Consider the following 13,172-nt stretch of genomic DNA (forward strand, 5'->3'; position numbering starts at 1 on the left):
CTGCTCGAAGTCTCAGCCAGTTTGCGGCAGACCTGCAATTTTAACCCATGTTGTTCCACTCCAACCCCAATCCTTGACTATGTAAATGCCTCCTTTTTCTCCACCTGGATAGGAGAGTGCTGGTTCCCAGGCAGGGTGAGGGGTGCTGAGCCCACGAGGGAGGGGATACTCATCCTTTTTTTTTTTTTTTTTTTTTTGAGACAGAGTCTTGCTCTGTCGCCCAGGCTGGAGTGCAGTGACACCATCCTCGCCTCTCACTGCAAGCCCCTCCCAGGTCACGCCATTCTCTTGCCTCAGCCTCCAGAGTAGCTGGGACTACAGGCGCTGTCACCTCGCCTGGCTAATTTTTTTTTGTATTTTTAGTAGATACGGGGTTTCACTGTGTTAGCTAGACACCTCTGATCTCCTGACCTCATGATCCACTGCCTCGCCTCCCAAAGTGCTGGGATTACAGGCGTGAGCCACCGCGCCCAGCCAGATGCTCATCTCTTTTAGAATAACCAAGATCTCTCTGGGTATTACCTATATCCACAGGTGGTATCTTACAGGTGATTTGCATGCTTCGTAAAAACATAATTTATAGGAATGATAAAATTTTATGTGATGTATGAGACCCGTTAAATGTGTGAGGGAACCAGCAGGGCTCATGGATCCCTCTGCCGTCTCTGATTTGGCCAATCAGCAGTTAGCCCTTCAGGAAAGGCTGGTCTGAGCATTGTCCTGGGCCTGGTGTGGTGGTCCCAGCTTCATGTGGATGAACCAGACAAAGTTCCAGGGATCTGGGGGAGGAGGGGAGACAAAAGGAAGACCCACAGAATCCCAAGGCCAGGGTGTGACTGAGTTGCAAACCCTGGGGCATTGTGGAAGGCTTCCTGGAGGCAGTGGCACTGCCGAGGACTCGTGACATTGGACGGGATTTAAGCAGAGGAAGGTTGGCATTGCGTGGCCGTCCCAGTGATTGCAGGGGTGGGAATGGAATGTGGGTCTCTGGAGTGGAGAAAAGAAGGGAGCCTGGCATTCTGACAGTTCTTTCTTCTCAGGGAATTGAAGCCTTAGGCAGGGCTGGTCAGAAACTCTGTGCATACCTGGGACACAGGATTTGAAGGCAGGAAGGAATTCGGAAATCCTTGTCATCCGTGGCTGGCCTGTGCCATGAGACATGCCCCTTGTCAGTGCCAGAGACCCCATATCTGACAGCAGGAGGAACGGGATTCTGGTTGAGGAAGAGGGAAGCAGACGAGGCCTTGCGACTGCCTCCCGAGGCCCTGATCATTGTGTTATGAGGAATACTCCGTTTGTAAAGGGAAGTGGGACACGGGTCTACGCCCACAGAAGGTGAACTGGGGTCATATACCAGAATCTTTCTACAGGCAGATAATGGGACTAGCCGTTTCTCAGCCCTGCAGATAAAAGTTTATGGAATCTTTTGACAAAAGAGAGAGAGAGAGAGACAGAAGGTCAAGCACCCTGTGACTCTCTCGCGGAAGCAGGAAGAGACAAGATCGTTGCCCTTCCAGCATGTTCTCTTGGTTTTCAGGCAAACTCTTTTAGGTCTGCCCTCCCTGTTCAGAATCCTCAGCAGCACGCTGGAACCGTTTCCTCCTGTGTCCCCGTATAGCCACTCATTTCCGACACTGCTCCCCAGTATATGCCACAGACCCTCAAACCTACATGTCCAGAATGAGCTCATCACCTTCACCTGAGCCTGTTCCTGTCCTGGGCTCTCAGCTCACAGGTGACCTCGCTGGCCCCTAAGCCTGAAACAGAGGCATTTTTCTCTGTCTCCCTTGTCCCTCACCCCCATATTCAATCACCAAGCCCTGCCCCTTTGCCCCCCCAAATCTCTGGAATTCCCCCACCCACTTTTCTATCCACCATCACTAGCAAAGACATCATGTCTTACCTTGTCCCTTGCATGGCCTAACTGCCTCCTTCTGAGGCCATGGTCACTCTGCTAGACAATCCTTCACACTGCCCAGCAGCAATCTTCTCACATCTGGCCCCCTGTCTCTCGCGTGCATAAAACTCTTCAGTTGTTCCCTGGTCACCTACGGCATCAAGTCCTAGGCCCTGGGCCTGGCATTCAAGGCCTTTCAGACTTGGCTCTGCTGCTTTTTGCGGTATATTCTCCAGCAGTCATCCCCAGTTGCCTGTTCTGTGCCAATGTCACAGGTATTTGCCTGATAACCCCGTGTTGTTTCACTCCCTTTGGCTTTTCCAAGTGTAATTGACTCTCCCTAGACATGACATCCCAATATGTCTCTCTGGAAAACTCCTATTCATCCTTCAAAACCAACTCCTGTGACACCACCTCTCTGAAGGACACCCTGACTTGCTTCATACATAAGCATTCTGCCCTCTCTACCGTCTGTGCATTAGCACGTGTTGTACCTCACTGGGATTATCTGTTTGCACATCCGTTCCCACTGTAGTCTGTGACGTCCTTAAGGGCAGGAGCCAAATCTCTCTCTCTCTTTTCCTCTTTTTTTCTCCCTTCCCTCCTTTCTGTCCTTCCTCCCCTCCCTCCCTCTCTTTTCCCCCTCTTCTCTTTTTCTTCCTCCTCCTCCTCCAGTCTTAAGCTTTCAGCCATCAGCTCTTTCCTGAGTGCCAGGCGACATGCCAGCTCTGCTCTGAAGTTTGTGCATTCTCACAGAGCTGTGTCCTTGACAAGGTCCTACATCAATAGATTCCACAGTCCCCTTGGGATGTGAACTGTAACTAGGAGTTATAGCCAGGCAATCTCACATAAGTGCCCTGAAGAAAGCAGAGTCGGGCGTTGCACCTAGAGCAACTGTCAGGTGCCGCGGGGTGGGGTGAGGTGGAGGAGGTGTCTCCTAAAGAGGAACCATTTGGGCCTGAATGACAAGAGGGGTTTGGCTGTGCAAGGAAGCAAGACAGCGCTCAAGGGAGACAGAACTGCTTGCTCAAAGGCCTTGTGGTGGGAATGAGCTTGGTGCATGGAAAGAAAGAGTAGGCTGGTGAGGCCCAAGAGAAGTGAGCAGGGGAAGAAGATACAGCCTTGGGAGGTGGCCGGCAGCGGACTTTTATGCATTGGTACTGGAAGGGGGCGGGCAGTGGGCGGGATAAGGGCGTGATAGGGGCGTCTCCATAGGCGTGGCCGGGTAAGTTTTGATCTCTTCGGATTGACGTCACCTGGCGCATGCTCGGTTGATCTGCATCTTCCCTGGCCCGGGCTGCATTTTCCCGCGCGCGCGGAAAGTTGGTGAGGAAGAACCCGGAAGCAACATGGATTGTGCCTTCTTGTTCACCTTCCTCCATCTTGTCCTTTCTCCCTCACCCAAACAGTGAGGGCACAGGTCATTCCTAAATCCCTGCCTGTGTCTTGTGAGCCCCCAGTTAAATTGGGATCCCAGGACCAGAGCCACTAGCTATCCCGCCCTAAGGGGACGAGAAGGAGAGCCAGGCATGGCTGTCTGCAGTGTGCCTCTCTCGGATACTTCTTTGACCTGGTGGACAGCCCAGCGCCTAGCTGTCTGGCCGTGATCAAGGTGTCCCTCGCACGAAAACTTGTTTATTCTGACAAATGCCTTGGTGGTTGCTGTGTCCAGCGAATGCCCGCCTGACCATCGCTCTGAGCTGGGAGTTTGTGTTATCCCCTGAGTCCCGGGAAAAACCTGCTGGGGCAGCCCCCGGTTCTTCCTTTCTTCTCTGCAGTTGGGGTTCTCTGTGTTCAGGGATTACCCAAACCACGGCTTTCTCTGGAGACCAGTGGCGGCAAAGCGTTCTCTTCTGCTCCTGCCAAGTCGTCCCCATTCAGCGCAAGGCCTGCGGCATTGCTTGGAGACTTCTGCTCGCTGCTGTTGGAGGAAGATGCTGACTCAGGCCACATTCCATCTTGGGGTGCGTGCCCTTGGGCTTCCTCCACCCCACACGTTCCTTCTGCAGCTTTGTGCGTGGTTACTCCTGCCTGTCATTCAGGTTTTGGCTCAGACAAGAGAACTTTTTTGGTAGATGCGTAGCTTTAAATTAAAAAAAATTTTTTTTTTTATTTTTTAAATGTAGTATTTTGGATTCAGGGGATATATGTACATGTGCATCACATGGTATATTGTGTGATACTGAGGTTTTGGCTTCTATTGATCCTGCCACCCAAAGAGTGAACATAGTCCCCAGCAGGAAGTTTTTTAGCCCTTGCGCCCATCCCTCCCTCTCCCCTTCTGGAGCTTCCTGGATCTGTTGTTCCCATCTTTGTGTCATGTGTACTCAATGTTTAGCTCCCAATTATAAGTGAGAATTTGTGGGATTTGGTTTTCTGTTTCTGTGTTAATTTGCCTAGGATAATGGCCTCCAGCTGCATCCATGTTGCTGCCAAAAGACATGAGTTCGTTCTTTTTCATGGCTGCATAGTATTCCATGATATATATGTATGACATTTTCTTTATCCAGTCCACTGTCAATGGACACCTGGGTTGATTCCACATCTTTGCTATTGTAATGAGTGCTGCGATGAACATCTGCATGAGATGAGGAGACCTTCCTGATTACCTTTTCTTTTTCCTTTTTTTTTTTTGAGATGCACTCTCTCTCTGTAGCCCAGGCTGGAGTGCAGTGGTGCAATCTTGGCTCACTGCAACCTCCACCTCCTGAGTTCAAGTGATTCTCCTGCCTCAGCCTCCAGAGTAGCTGGGATTACAGGCACACACCACCACACCTGGCTAATTTTTGTATTTTTAGTAGAGATGGGGTTTCACTATGTTGTCCAGCCTGGTTTTGAACTCCTGGCCTCAAGTGATCTGCCTGCCTCGGCCTCCCAAAGTGCTGGGATTACAGGCACCTGTCACCATGCCCAGCTAATTTTTGTATTTTTAGTAGAGATAGGATTTCACCCTCTTGGGCAGGCTGGTTTTGAACTCCTGACCTCAAATGATCCTCCTGTCATGCGTGTCCGTGTGAAGAGACCACCAAACAGGCTTTGTGTGAGCAACATGGCTGTTTATTTTACCTGAGTGCAGGCGGGCTGAGTCCGAAAAGAGAGTCAGTGAAGGGAGATGAGGGTGGGGCCGTTTTATAGGATTTGGGTAGGTAAAGGAAAATTACAGTCAAAGGGGGGTTGTTCTCCGGCGGACAAGGAGTGGGGGGTCACAAGGTGCTCAGTGGGGGAGCTTTTTGAGCCAGGATGAGCCAGGAAAAGGAATTTCACAAGATAATATCATCGCTTAAGGCAAGGACTGGCCATTTTCACTTCTTTTGTGGTGGAATGTCATCAGTTAAGGCGAGGCAGGGCATTTGCACTTCTTTTGTGATTCTTCAGTTACTTCAGGCCATCTGGGCGTATATGTGCAAGTCACAGGGGATGCGATGGCTTGGCTTGGGCTCAGAGGCCTGACACCTCCCACCTCGGCCATCCAAAGTGATGGGATTACAGGCGTGGGCCTTTTCTGAGTGGCACTCTCTATGCTCTTTATCCCCTTGCCTTGTGTTATTTTCCTCCCTGACTCTTCCATCCATGCTTGGGGGATCCACCATTAAAATGCAGACTGCTTGAGGGCAGAGTCGTGTCTCTTCTGTTTACCGCTGTTACTTATCTCCAGGGCCCAGAACAGTGTCCAGCACATAGTAGTGCTCAGCAAACATTTTCTGAGTGAATGATGGTGCTTTTCCTTTTTTTCCCCCCTTTTTAGTGATTAATATGCATGGATTTCTCATCAAAGAGGAGATTGTGTGAAACCCACAGAGCGCTTGACTCTTGCGTGGCTCAGAACTCATTATCTTCCAGCAGCAAGTTGAGAAATTCTTGGACAGAGATTTAAACAAACGCTCAAGTTGCCGCTTTGACCCGACTAACCTTCCGGTGAGTTGAGAGTCATAAACCATTATTGTCTCTGCAGGCGGGGAGTACTGCGGGCGCCTCTTGGCACCTGGCGCCTCTGTCTGAATTAGTAGCTCATTCTCTCTATCTGATGCTGGACCAGGAATGGGAGAGTTTACACCTCCCTGTGTGAACTTGCTCTTGGCATCTTTCATGGTGTTCTGTGACCACAGAGACACACTCAGAATCAGAGAATCTGAAGGCATTTGTTGGTTTGGTTTTAGAGCCCAGAAAAACCAGTGAATGAAAAAGACAGGCCCAGGATGGTGTGTGGGCCAACTGGGAGGGCCCAGACCATTGCCCAGGACCCAATTCCTCACCTGGTGCTTTCTCATTGCTCTGGGCTGGGAGCAATGACCCTGGCCCCACGAAACTCGGTTTGTGTCTCCCCAATATGCCTGTAACAGGGACAGGGCTATCTTTCCCCTGTTTTCACTGCCCCTCCCTTAGGTGGGCTAGTTGGATGGTGTAAGATGATTCCCCATTCTCAGAGTTTCTGTGCTCATCCCTGCCACTTGGCAGCTGTGGCTTTTCATGAAATTTATGCAGGAAATGTTTTTTTAGTCGTAGTCAAATACGCAAAACAAAATTGACAATATTAACCATTTTTTTTTTTGAGATGGAGTTTTGCTCTTGTTGCCTAGGCTGAAGTGTAATGGTGCAATCTTGGCTCACTGCAACCTCCAGGCCTCCCAGGTTCAAACGATTCTCCTGGTTCGGACTCTCAAGTAGCTGGGCTCACTGGCATGCGCCACCACACTTGGCTAATTTTTGTGTATTTTTAGTAGAAACAGGGTTTCACCATGTTGGCCAGGCTGGTTTCAAACTCCTAACCTCAAGTGATCTGCCCACTTTGGCCTCCCAAAGTGCCAGGATTACAGGCATAAGCCACCATGACTGGCCTCAAGATACATTTTCAATGGGATGTCAAACCTCTAGATTTCCCCAGTTGATGAGGAAGACCTTAGTGGGTTTAGGCACTCAGAAACTTCAGAGAAAATTCCTTCAGTTTCTTTTTGTGTGCTAGGAAGAACTTTCACACTTCCTGTGGGGCATGAGTTAACCAGGAGCTGTCTGGTGCTCCTTGGTTGCCACTGGCATTCAGAGAAGACGGCATGAGGACTAGAAGAGTCAGGAGGGAAGGCAGGGTTCTCTTGGACTGGAGTTACCTGCAGGTGAGGGCTTTGAGCCCAGGAAAGCTCCTCTTGTGCCTCTGAGCTGCCTCTTACACCATCCAACTAGCCCACCTGAGGGAAGGGCAGTGAAAACAGGGAAAAGATAGCCCTGGCCCTGTTACAGGCATATTGGGGAGGCACAAACTGAGTTTTGTGGGACCAGGATCATGGCTCAGCCTAAAGCTGGGGCCAATTCACGTATCAGGATTTATCCACGTGGAATTAGCCCTTGACATTGCAGACCTGCCTCAGGCAAAGAAGATGAATGCCAGAGGACAGAGAGGGCCTTTTTTTCCCTCCTGCATGTCTCAGTGGATAGAAAGGGCAAAGAGAAGAAAACCCTGGCCTGCTAACAGGTGGGCGAGATGGCAGGCAAGGCGGCTTCAGCCTCACAGGGAGGCCGGTCCTGCCCTGGGTTCAGTACTTTATTTGTTGTCAAGCGACTTCAGGTGCATTAGTGACTCCTTGATGTTAAATGCCTGCTAATTAGCAACAACTGCAATTTGCCTGGCTTGGGGGCGTTGACACCTGGGCTGGGAGCTCTCTGTCCTGGGGGAGAGAGGAGGGCATTAGAGAAAGCCACAGGCCGGTGGGGGAACTGTGCCAAGAAATAGTGCCCTGGTGGCTGAGGTGTCCTGTACCATCAGGACTAGCACGGTGACGTTTCCAATTCCAGCTCTGACGTTTGCAAGCGGTGTGCACTTGGGGAAGTGCCTTCTCTCTGAAACTGGTTATCATCTCTGATATAGGCCTTGTACCTCATAGAGCTGCTACAGCCTTAGATGAGATGATGCCTGCAGAGCTCGGCACAGAGCAGGCTTATCGAGACCCTCAATGGCTAGCTGAGCGCTGTGTTTGAGGAAGTTGTAAGAAAGTAGCAAATCTGGTGTTTCTCCTTCATGTCTCTGCTGCCTCAGTTTCTCTTGGTGACCTCCTTTGAATGTACTGATGGCTGCCTCGGTGGCCAAGCACTTTGGGGCCTCACCACACTCTCGGTCTTGGTCCCACCAGTTTGAAGAATACTTGGCTGGGAAAAATACTTTTCTGATCATTAGGCCAAAGGTCCAGGGCAGAAGTCTGCTCTGTGGCTCTTTTAGGGGTAGGGGACTGGGGGTGGAGAGGGTGCTGGCAGAGGGAAGGATAGATCTGAGTCTGGTGGGGCTTATTGGAAAATGTGAGCTCTGAGCCTCTGTTTGAATTCCCAAGGTCTATGCAGTAATAAAGTATACCTCCTGTCAACTTTTTTGTTCTGGGATACACGTAGCAGAATTGCAGGTTTGTTACATGGGTATACATATGGTGGTTTGCTGCACCTTATCATTATCAAACCCATCATCAGGTTTTAAGCCCCGCATGCATTAGGGTATTTGTCCTGATGTTTCCTCACCTTGCCCCACACCCTCAACAGGTCTCAGTGTGATGTTCCTCCTGTGTCCATATGTGTTCATTGTTCAATCCCTACCTATATGAGAACATGCAGTGTTTGGTTTTCTGTTCCTGTGTTAAGGTTTATAATGATGGTTTATTTCATCCATGTCCCTGCAAAGGACATAAACTAATTCTTTTTTATGGCTGCATAATATTCCATGGTGTATATGTGCCACATTTTCTTCATCCAGTCTATCATTGATGGGCATTTGGGTTGGTTTCACGTCTTTGCTATTGTAAATAGTGCTGCAATAAACATACATGTGCATGTGTCTTTATAGTAGAATGATTTATAATCCCTTGGGTATATACCCAGTAATGGGATTGCTGAGTCAAATGGTATTTCTGGTTCTAGATCCTTGAGGAATCACCACACTGTCTTCCACAATAATTGAACTAACTATTAACGAAAGGTCTGAATGAAGGTGGTAGCAAGAGAAACCTTGGTGCACAGGGTTTCACCATCTCTCTGACACCTTTCTCTCCACTCCAGCCTCTGATTTGATCCTCATAATAGGCCTGTGAGGTGAGTGTGAAGGAAACGTGGAGGAATTTGTCGTTCAAATAAGTGGAGGTAGCTCCTGTCCCTATGGACGCCTTATGATTCAACTCTGCATCTGTCTATCAGCCACACAGCATCTTTCCAATAGATTCCTTTTTGCCTTAAGTTAGAGGAGCTTCTATGGCTTGACAAACACACACACACACCCACCCCCCCCAGTTAAACTGACAACCAGTAATGGAAAATCATACGACTATAGTAAAAGAGTCTTACTCCACTTGTAGCCACAGGGTTGAGACTGCAAAAACCAAACTCAGGGGTGGAGATTGCTGTCGCTGCCTTATCATGTCTCACCAGACTTCACGTGAAGGAAGGGATTTCAGATGGCATCCACTAACAGCAGGAGCAAATCTTGGAGGGTCTGGAGACATCATCATACCCACACTAACTGCCCTGTCTTGACCTGTTTATTGGTCTTTACTACCAGCTTTGAATAGGCCCCAGAGCATGAAGAAGTTCTTGCTTTAGTTTTCTGTCGTTGCTGTATCGAATTACCATAAACTCATTGGCTTAAAGCAACACATATTTGTTACCACACAGCTCTGTAGGTCAGAAGTCTGACCTAAGCCTCCAGGGGCGAAAATAAAGGTCTGGGCAGAGCTGCGTTCCTTTCTGAAGGCTCTAGGTGAGAATCTGTTTTCTCGCCCTTTTCCAGTCCTGGAAACTCCCCATATTCCTTGGCTTGTGGCTCCCTTCCATCTTCAAAGCCAGCAATAACCAGTCGAATCTTGATCACCTCACCTCACCTTACCTCTCACCTCTCACCTTGACCTCACCTCACCTCACCTCTCACCTCTCACCTCGACCTCACCTCACGTCTCACCTCTCACCTCGACCTCACCTCACCTCTCACCTCTCACCTCGACCTCACCTCATGTCTCACCTCTCACCTCGACCTCGCCTCACCTCACCTCTCACCTCACCTCACCTCTCACCTGTCACCTGTCACCTCTCACCTCCCACCTCACCTTGACCTCACCTCACCTCACCCTGCCTCTTCTCTTTTGCCTTCCTTTTCCATATGCAAGGATCCTTGTGATTATATTGGGTTCACCTGGATGATCTTCCTATTTTGAGGTCGGTTGATTAGCATTCTTAATTCCGTCTGCTTCCTTAATTCCCCTCTGGCGTGTAACTAACTTATTCACAGGTTCTGGGAATTAGAATGTGGACATCTTGAGGGTAGCGGGGATGGAGAGGTGTTAATCTCCGTAACAGTTCTCCAGCTGTTTCAGGCTGCAGTTAAGTTATTAAATACTTTGTCATTTGGCCTTTTGGGATACTCTATGGTAAGCCCTGATTTGAAAAATCACAGTGAAGCTCCTTAAATGTTGGAGCATTAGCAAGTACTTAAACTTCTTTTGTGAAATGGAAGCTGAATGTCTAGTCAGGGAAGGTAGATAACCATACAATCTGAGCTATTTAGGGGTTATTGATTGATTTAGCCATGAGGTTAGGTTTTCCCAACAACACTCCGTCAAAGAGAAGTGCTGCATATGGAAACAAAACTTCTCAAATAGGTCTTGGATAAGGTATCCCTGAAGACCTGCATAGGGCCTATGAATGGGTTCAGCAATGTGGGGCAAACTTGTTCTGGAAATCACTGCTATCGATTCTGATTTGCCAGCAGTAGCAGCTAACTTGATGCCTCTGGTTCTAAAGAACTTTGAAAGGTCTGAGATCTTACCCTACAAGCTATTCAGTTTGTTACAGTTTCATAAATGCTGGCAGAAGACCTGAGACTCCTGAATCAGAGAAAAAAGACTATTACCCACAGCAGGCACAGCAGACAGCATGAGCTTCATGTTTGCATCAGCTGTCCTTATCCCCAAGTTCCATGAGCTGATGCAAAATGGCCCAGCTGGACGCTGCATATGCAGTAGGTTTGTGTCTCAGAGAAGGAACCCAAGCTTAGGAAACTCCAATGTTTTGTAATGAGCTGCAAGCAAACCTGCTTCATCCTTTGCCTCAGAGGGAAACATTCTTTTTATTAGCCTGGACAGTGATCAAATCTTCCCTCTTCTCTGGAGGGAGATGCTATATCTTCTAAGGCTGTTTGCTGTACAAGCATCCTTGAAAAGATAGTGTGGTACAAAAGCTGTCAACGTCTCTGCTCAGAAGGCCTGCAGAAGTGTGGGAGACCCACGGAAAATGTCTGGTATGGTAATAATAATGGCATACGATGCCTTCAAAGTCCACTCGTGCCTGGCCCTGTTCATTCAACTCATTTAATCCTTAGTAGATTCTATTATCATTCCCATTTAAAAGGTGAAAGAAAATTGAAGGCACAGAGAAGTGGATCCACAGATGGCAGATCTGGGAGTAGAGTAGAGATCTGGGTACAGCCCAAAGTTGTACCATATTCTGACGGGACCAGCCAGCCACGTGGTGGCAGCCTGCTTCCCTAGTGAGCAGTTTTCATTGTGGAAGCGGCTACAATGGGACCTCCCCGGAATACACACCGATTTGCAATTTGGGCTTGTTTTTCTCTGCCTCCACACCTTCCCTGGCCATAACCACCACTTATGAACTTAGTGAATGGCTTTTTTGTTTTTGGATGGAGTTTCGCTCTTGTTGCCTAGGTTGGAGTGCAGTGGCGCAATCTCAGCTCATTGCAACCTCTGCCTCCCGGGTTCAAGCGATTCTCCTGCTTCAGCCTCCCAAGTAGCTGAGATTACAGGCATGCACCACCATACCTGGCTAATTTTGTATTTTTAGTAGAGATGAGGTTTCTCCACGTTGGTTAGGCTGTTCTCAAACTCCTGACCTCAGGTGATCCACCCGCCTCGGTCTCTCAAAGTGCTGGGATTACAAGTGTGAGCCACCGCACCTGGCCCGTGAATGACTTTTGTAGCACATAGCATCTTGTACAGATCACCTTCCATTTAAAGAGTTATATTACAACGAAAGACAGGGGTCCATGGACTGAGGCCTACGAGTCTCACTGGTACCCCATTTTCAACAAGAAGCTGCCTCTAAAAAGATTTGAATGGTCTGTTGAAAAACCAGCTGGAATAACAGTCCCAGCTGGAGATGATAGCTCATAACCTTGGGATGCTGTCTTGCAGGGTGTGAAATATATTCTGAACCAACACCCAATATATAGTGTAGAGGGGGTGTCCCCACCAAGGGTCCTCCTTCATCGTATGCCTTCACTTCCATCACGTATAGATAAGTTTTAGTTCCTGAGGGAGAGTTGCTTCCAGCAAGAATCACAATCAAATTCCATTCCATTGGAACCCCAGATTGTCCCCTGGTTATCATTAGAGGGGAATTTGGTGTCTCCTATGTTGATTGCTCTGTGGAAGGACGGATTGAGGGATTTTGCTCTGCAAATGAGGCTCAAATGGAAACCCCCCTCTTTCTGCCACTATACCCAGGGATAAAGTTAACGGGTGCCGCAGGCAGATCAGCAAAGGAGAAGACACTGAAGGATGCAATATTTGTATTGATTTAGCAGGTGAGGAACCCTGGTCAACTAAGGCACATAAGCGAGGGGAATTAGGAAGGATGAGCCTAGGCAAGAAAGTCGTAAATATGAGCTTTGTCATGTGACTTAAGGCAGACATGAAGGCTATGGCCTTTACTTGTATTTTTTTGTTTTCTGCTAAAAGGTTAAGACGTATCTTCTCTTCTTATTCATATCTGTAAGGTATATAATTGTAGTGAAACTTCCTATTGTGTTCAGAGGTGGCAGAGTATCGAAACAGAAGGATTATGATAAAACCTGAAAAAGAAGGGACATTTTCCAGAGATCCTAGACTTTATTTTATTTTTTGAGACAGAGTCTTGCTCTATCACCCAGGCTGGAGTGCTGCGGCGCCATCTCAGCTCACTGCAACATCGGCGTCTTGGGTTCAAGTGATTCTCCTGCCTCAGTTTCCCGAATAGCTTAGACTACACATGCCTGCTGCTATGCCTGGCTAATTTTTGTATTTTTAGTAGAGACAGGGTTTCGCCATGTTGGCTAGGCTGGTCTCGAACTCCCGACTTCAAGTGATCTGCCCAGCTCTGCCTGCCAAAGTGCTGGGATTATAGGTGTGAGCTTCTGTGCCCGGTCAGATCCTACACTTTAAAGATGGACACAGCATTGGGTTTTCGTCTTTTAAAGGAGGGAGGGAGGTATTGTGTTTTTGGCCAACCATGAAGTGGTTATTTAAATGCAGTTCCTCCAAGA

General features: G+C 48.5%; 1 protein-coding gene across 2 annotated transcripts in view; it reads left to right on the forward strand.

Annotated features, from left to right (window-relative positions):
- Positions 1-13,172, forward strand: part of WSCD1 (WSC domain containing 1) — a 249,732-nt gene that overhangs the window by 50,948 nt on the left and 185,612 nt on the right. The window contains exons 1-2 of one of the 2 annotated variants that reach the window (XM_031657321.1): positions 3,227-3,861; positions 5,643-5,812. The gene's annotated coding sequence lies outside the window, so the exon portion shown is untranslated. Of the gene's footprint in view, positions 1-3,226; positions 3,862-5,642; positions 5,813-13,172 lie in introns of those variants that run through there. The other variant, XM_031657316.1, reaches the window with a different exon arrangement.

Source organism: Papio anubis, chromosome 17, assembly GCF_008728515.1.
Source record: "Papio anubis isolate 15944 chromosome 17, Panubis1.0, whole genome shotgun sequence".
Taxonomy (NCBI): domain Eukaryota; kingdom Metazoa; phylum Chordata; class Mammalia; order Primates; family Cercopithecidae; genus Papio; species Papio anubis.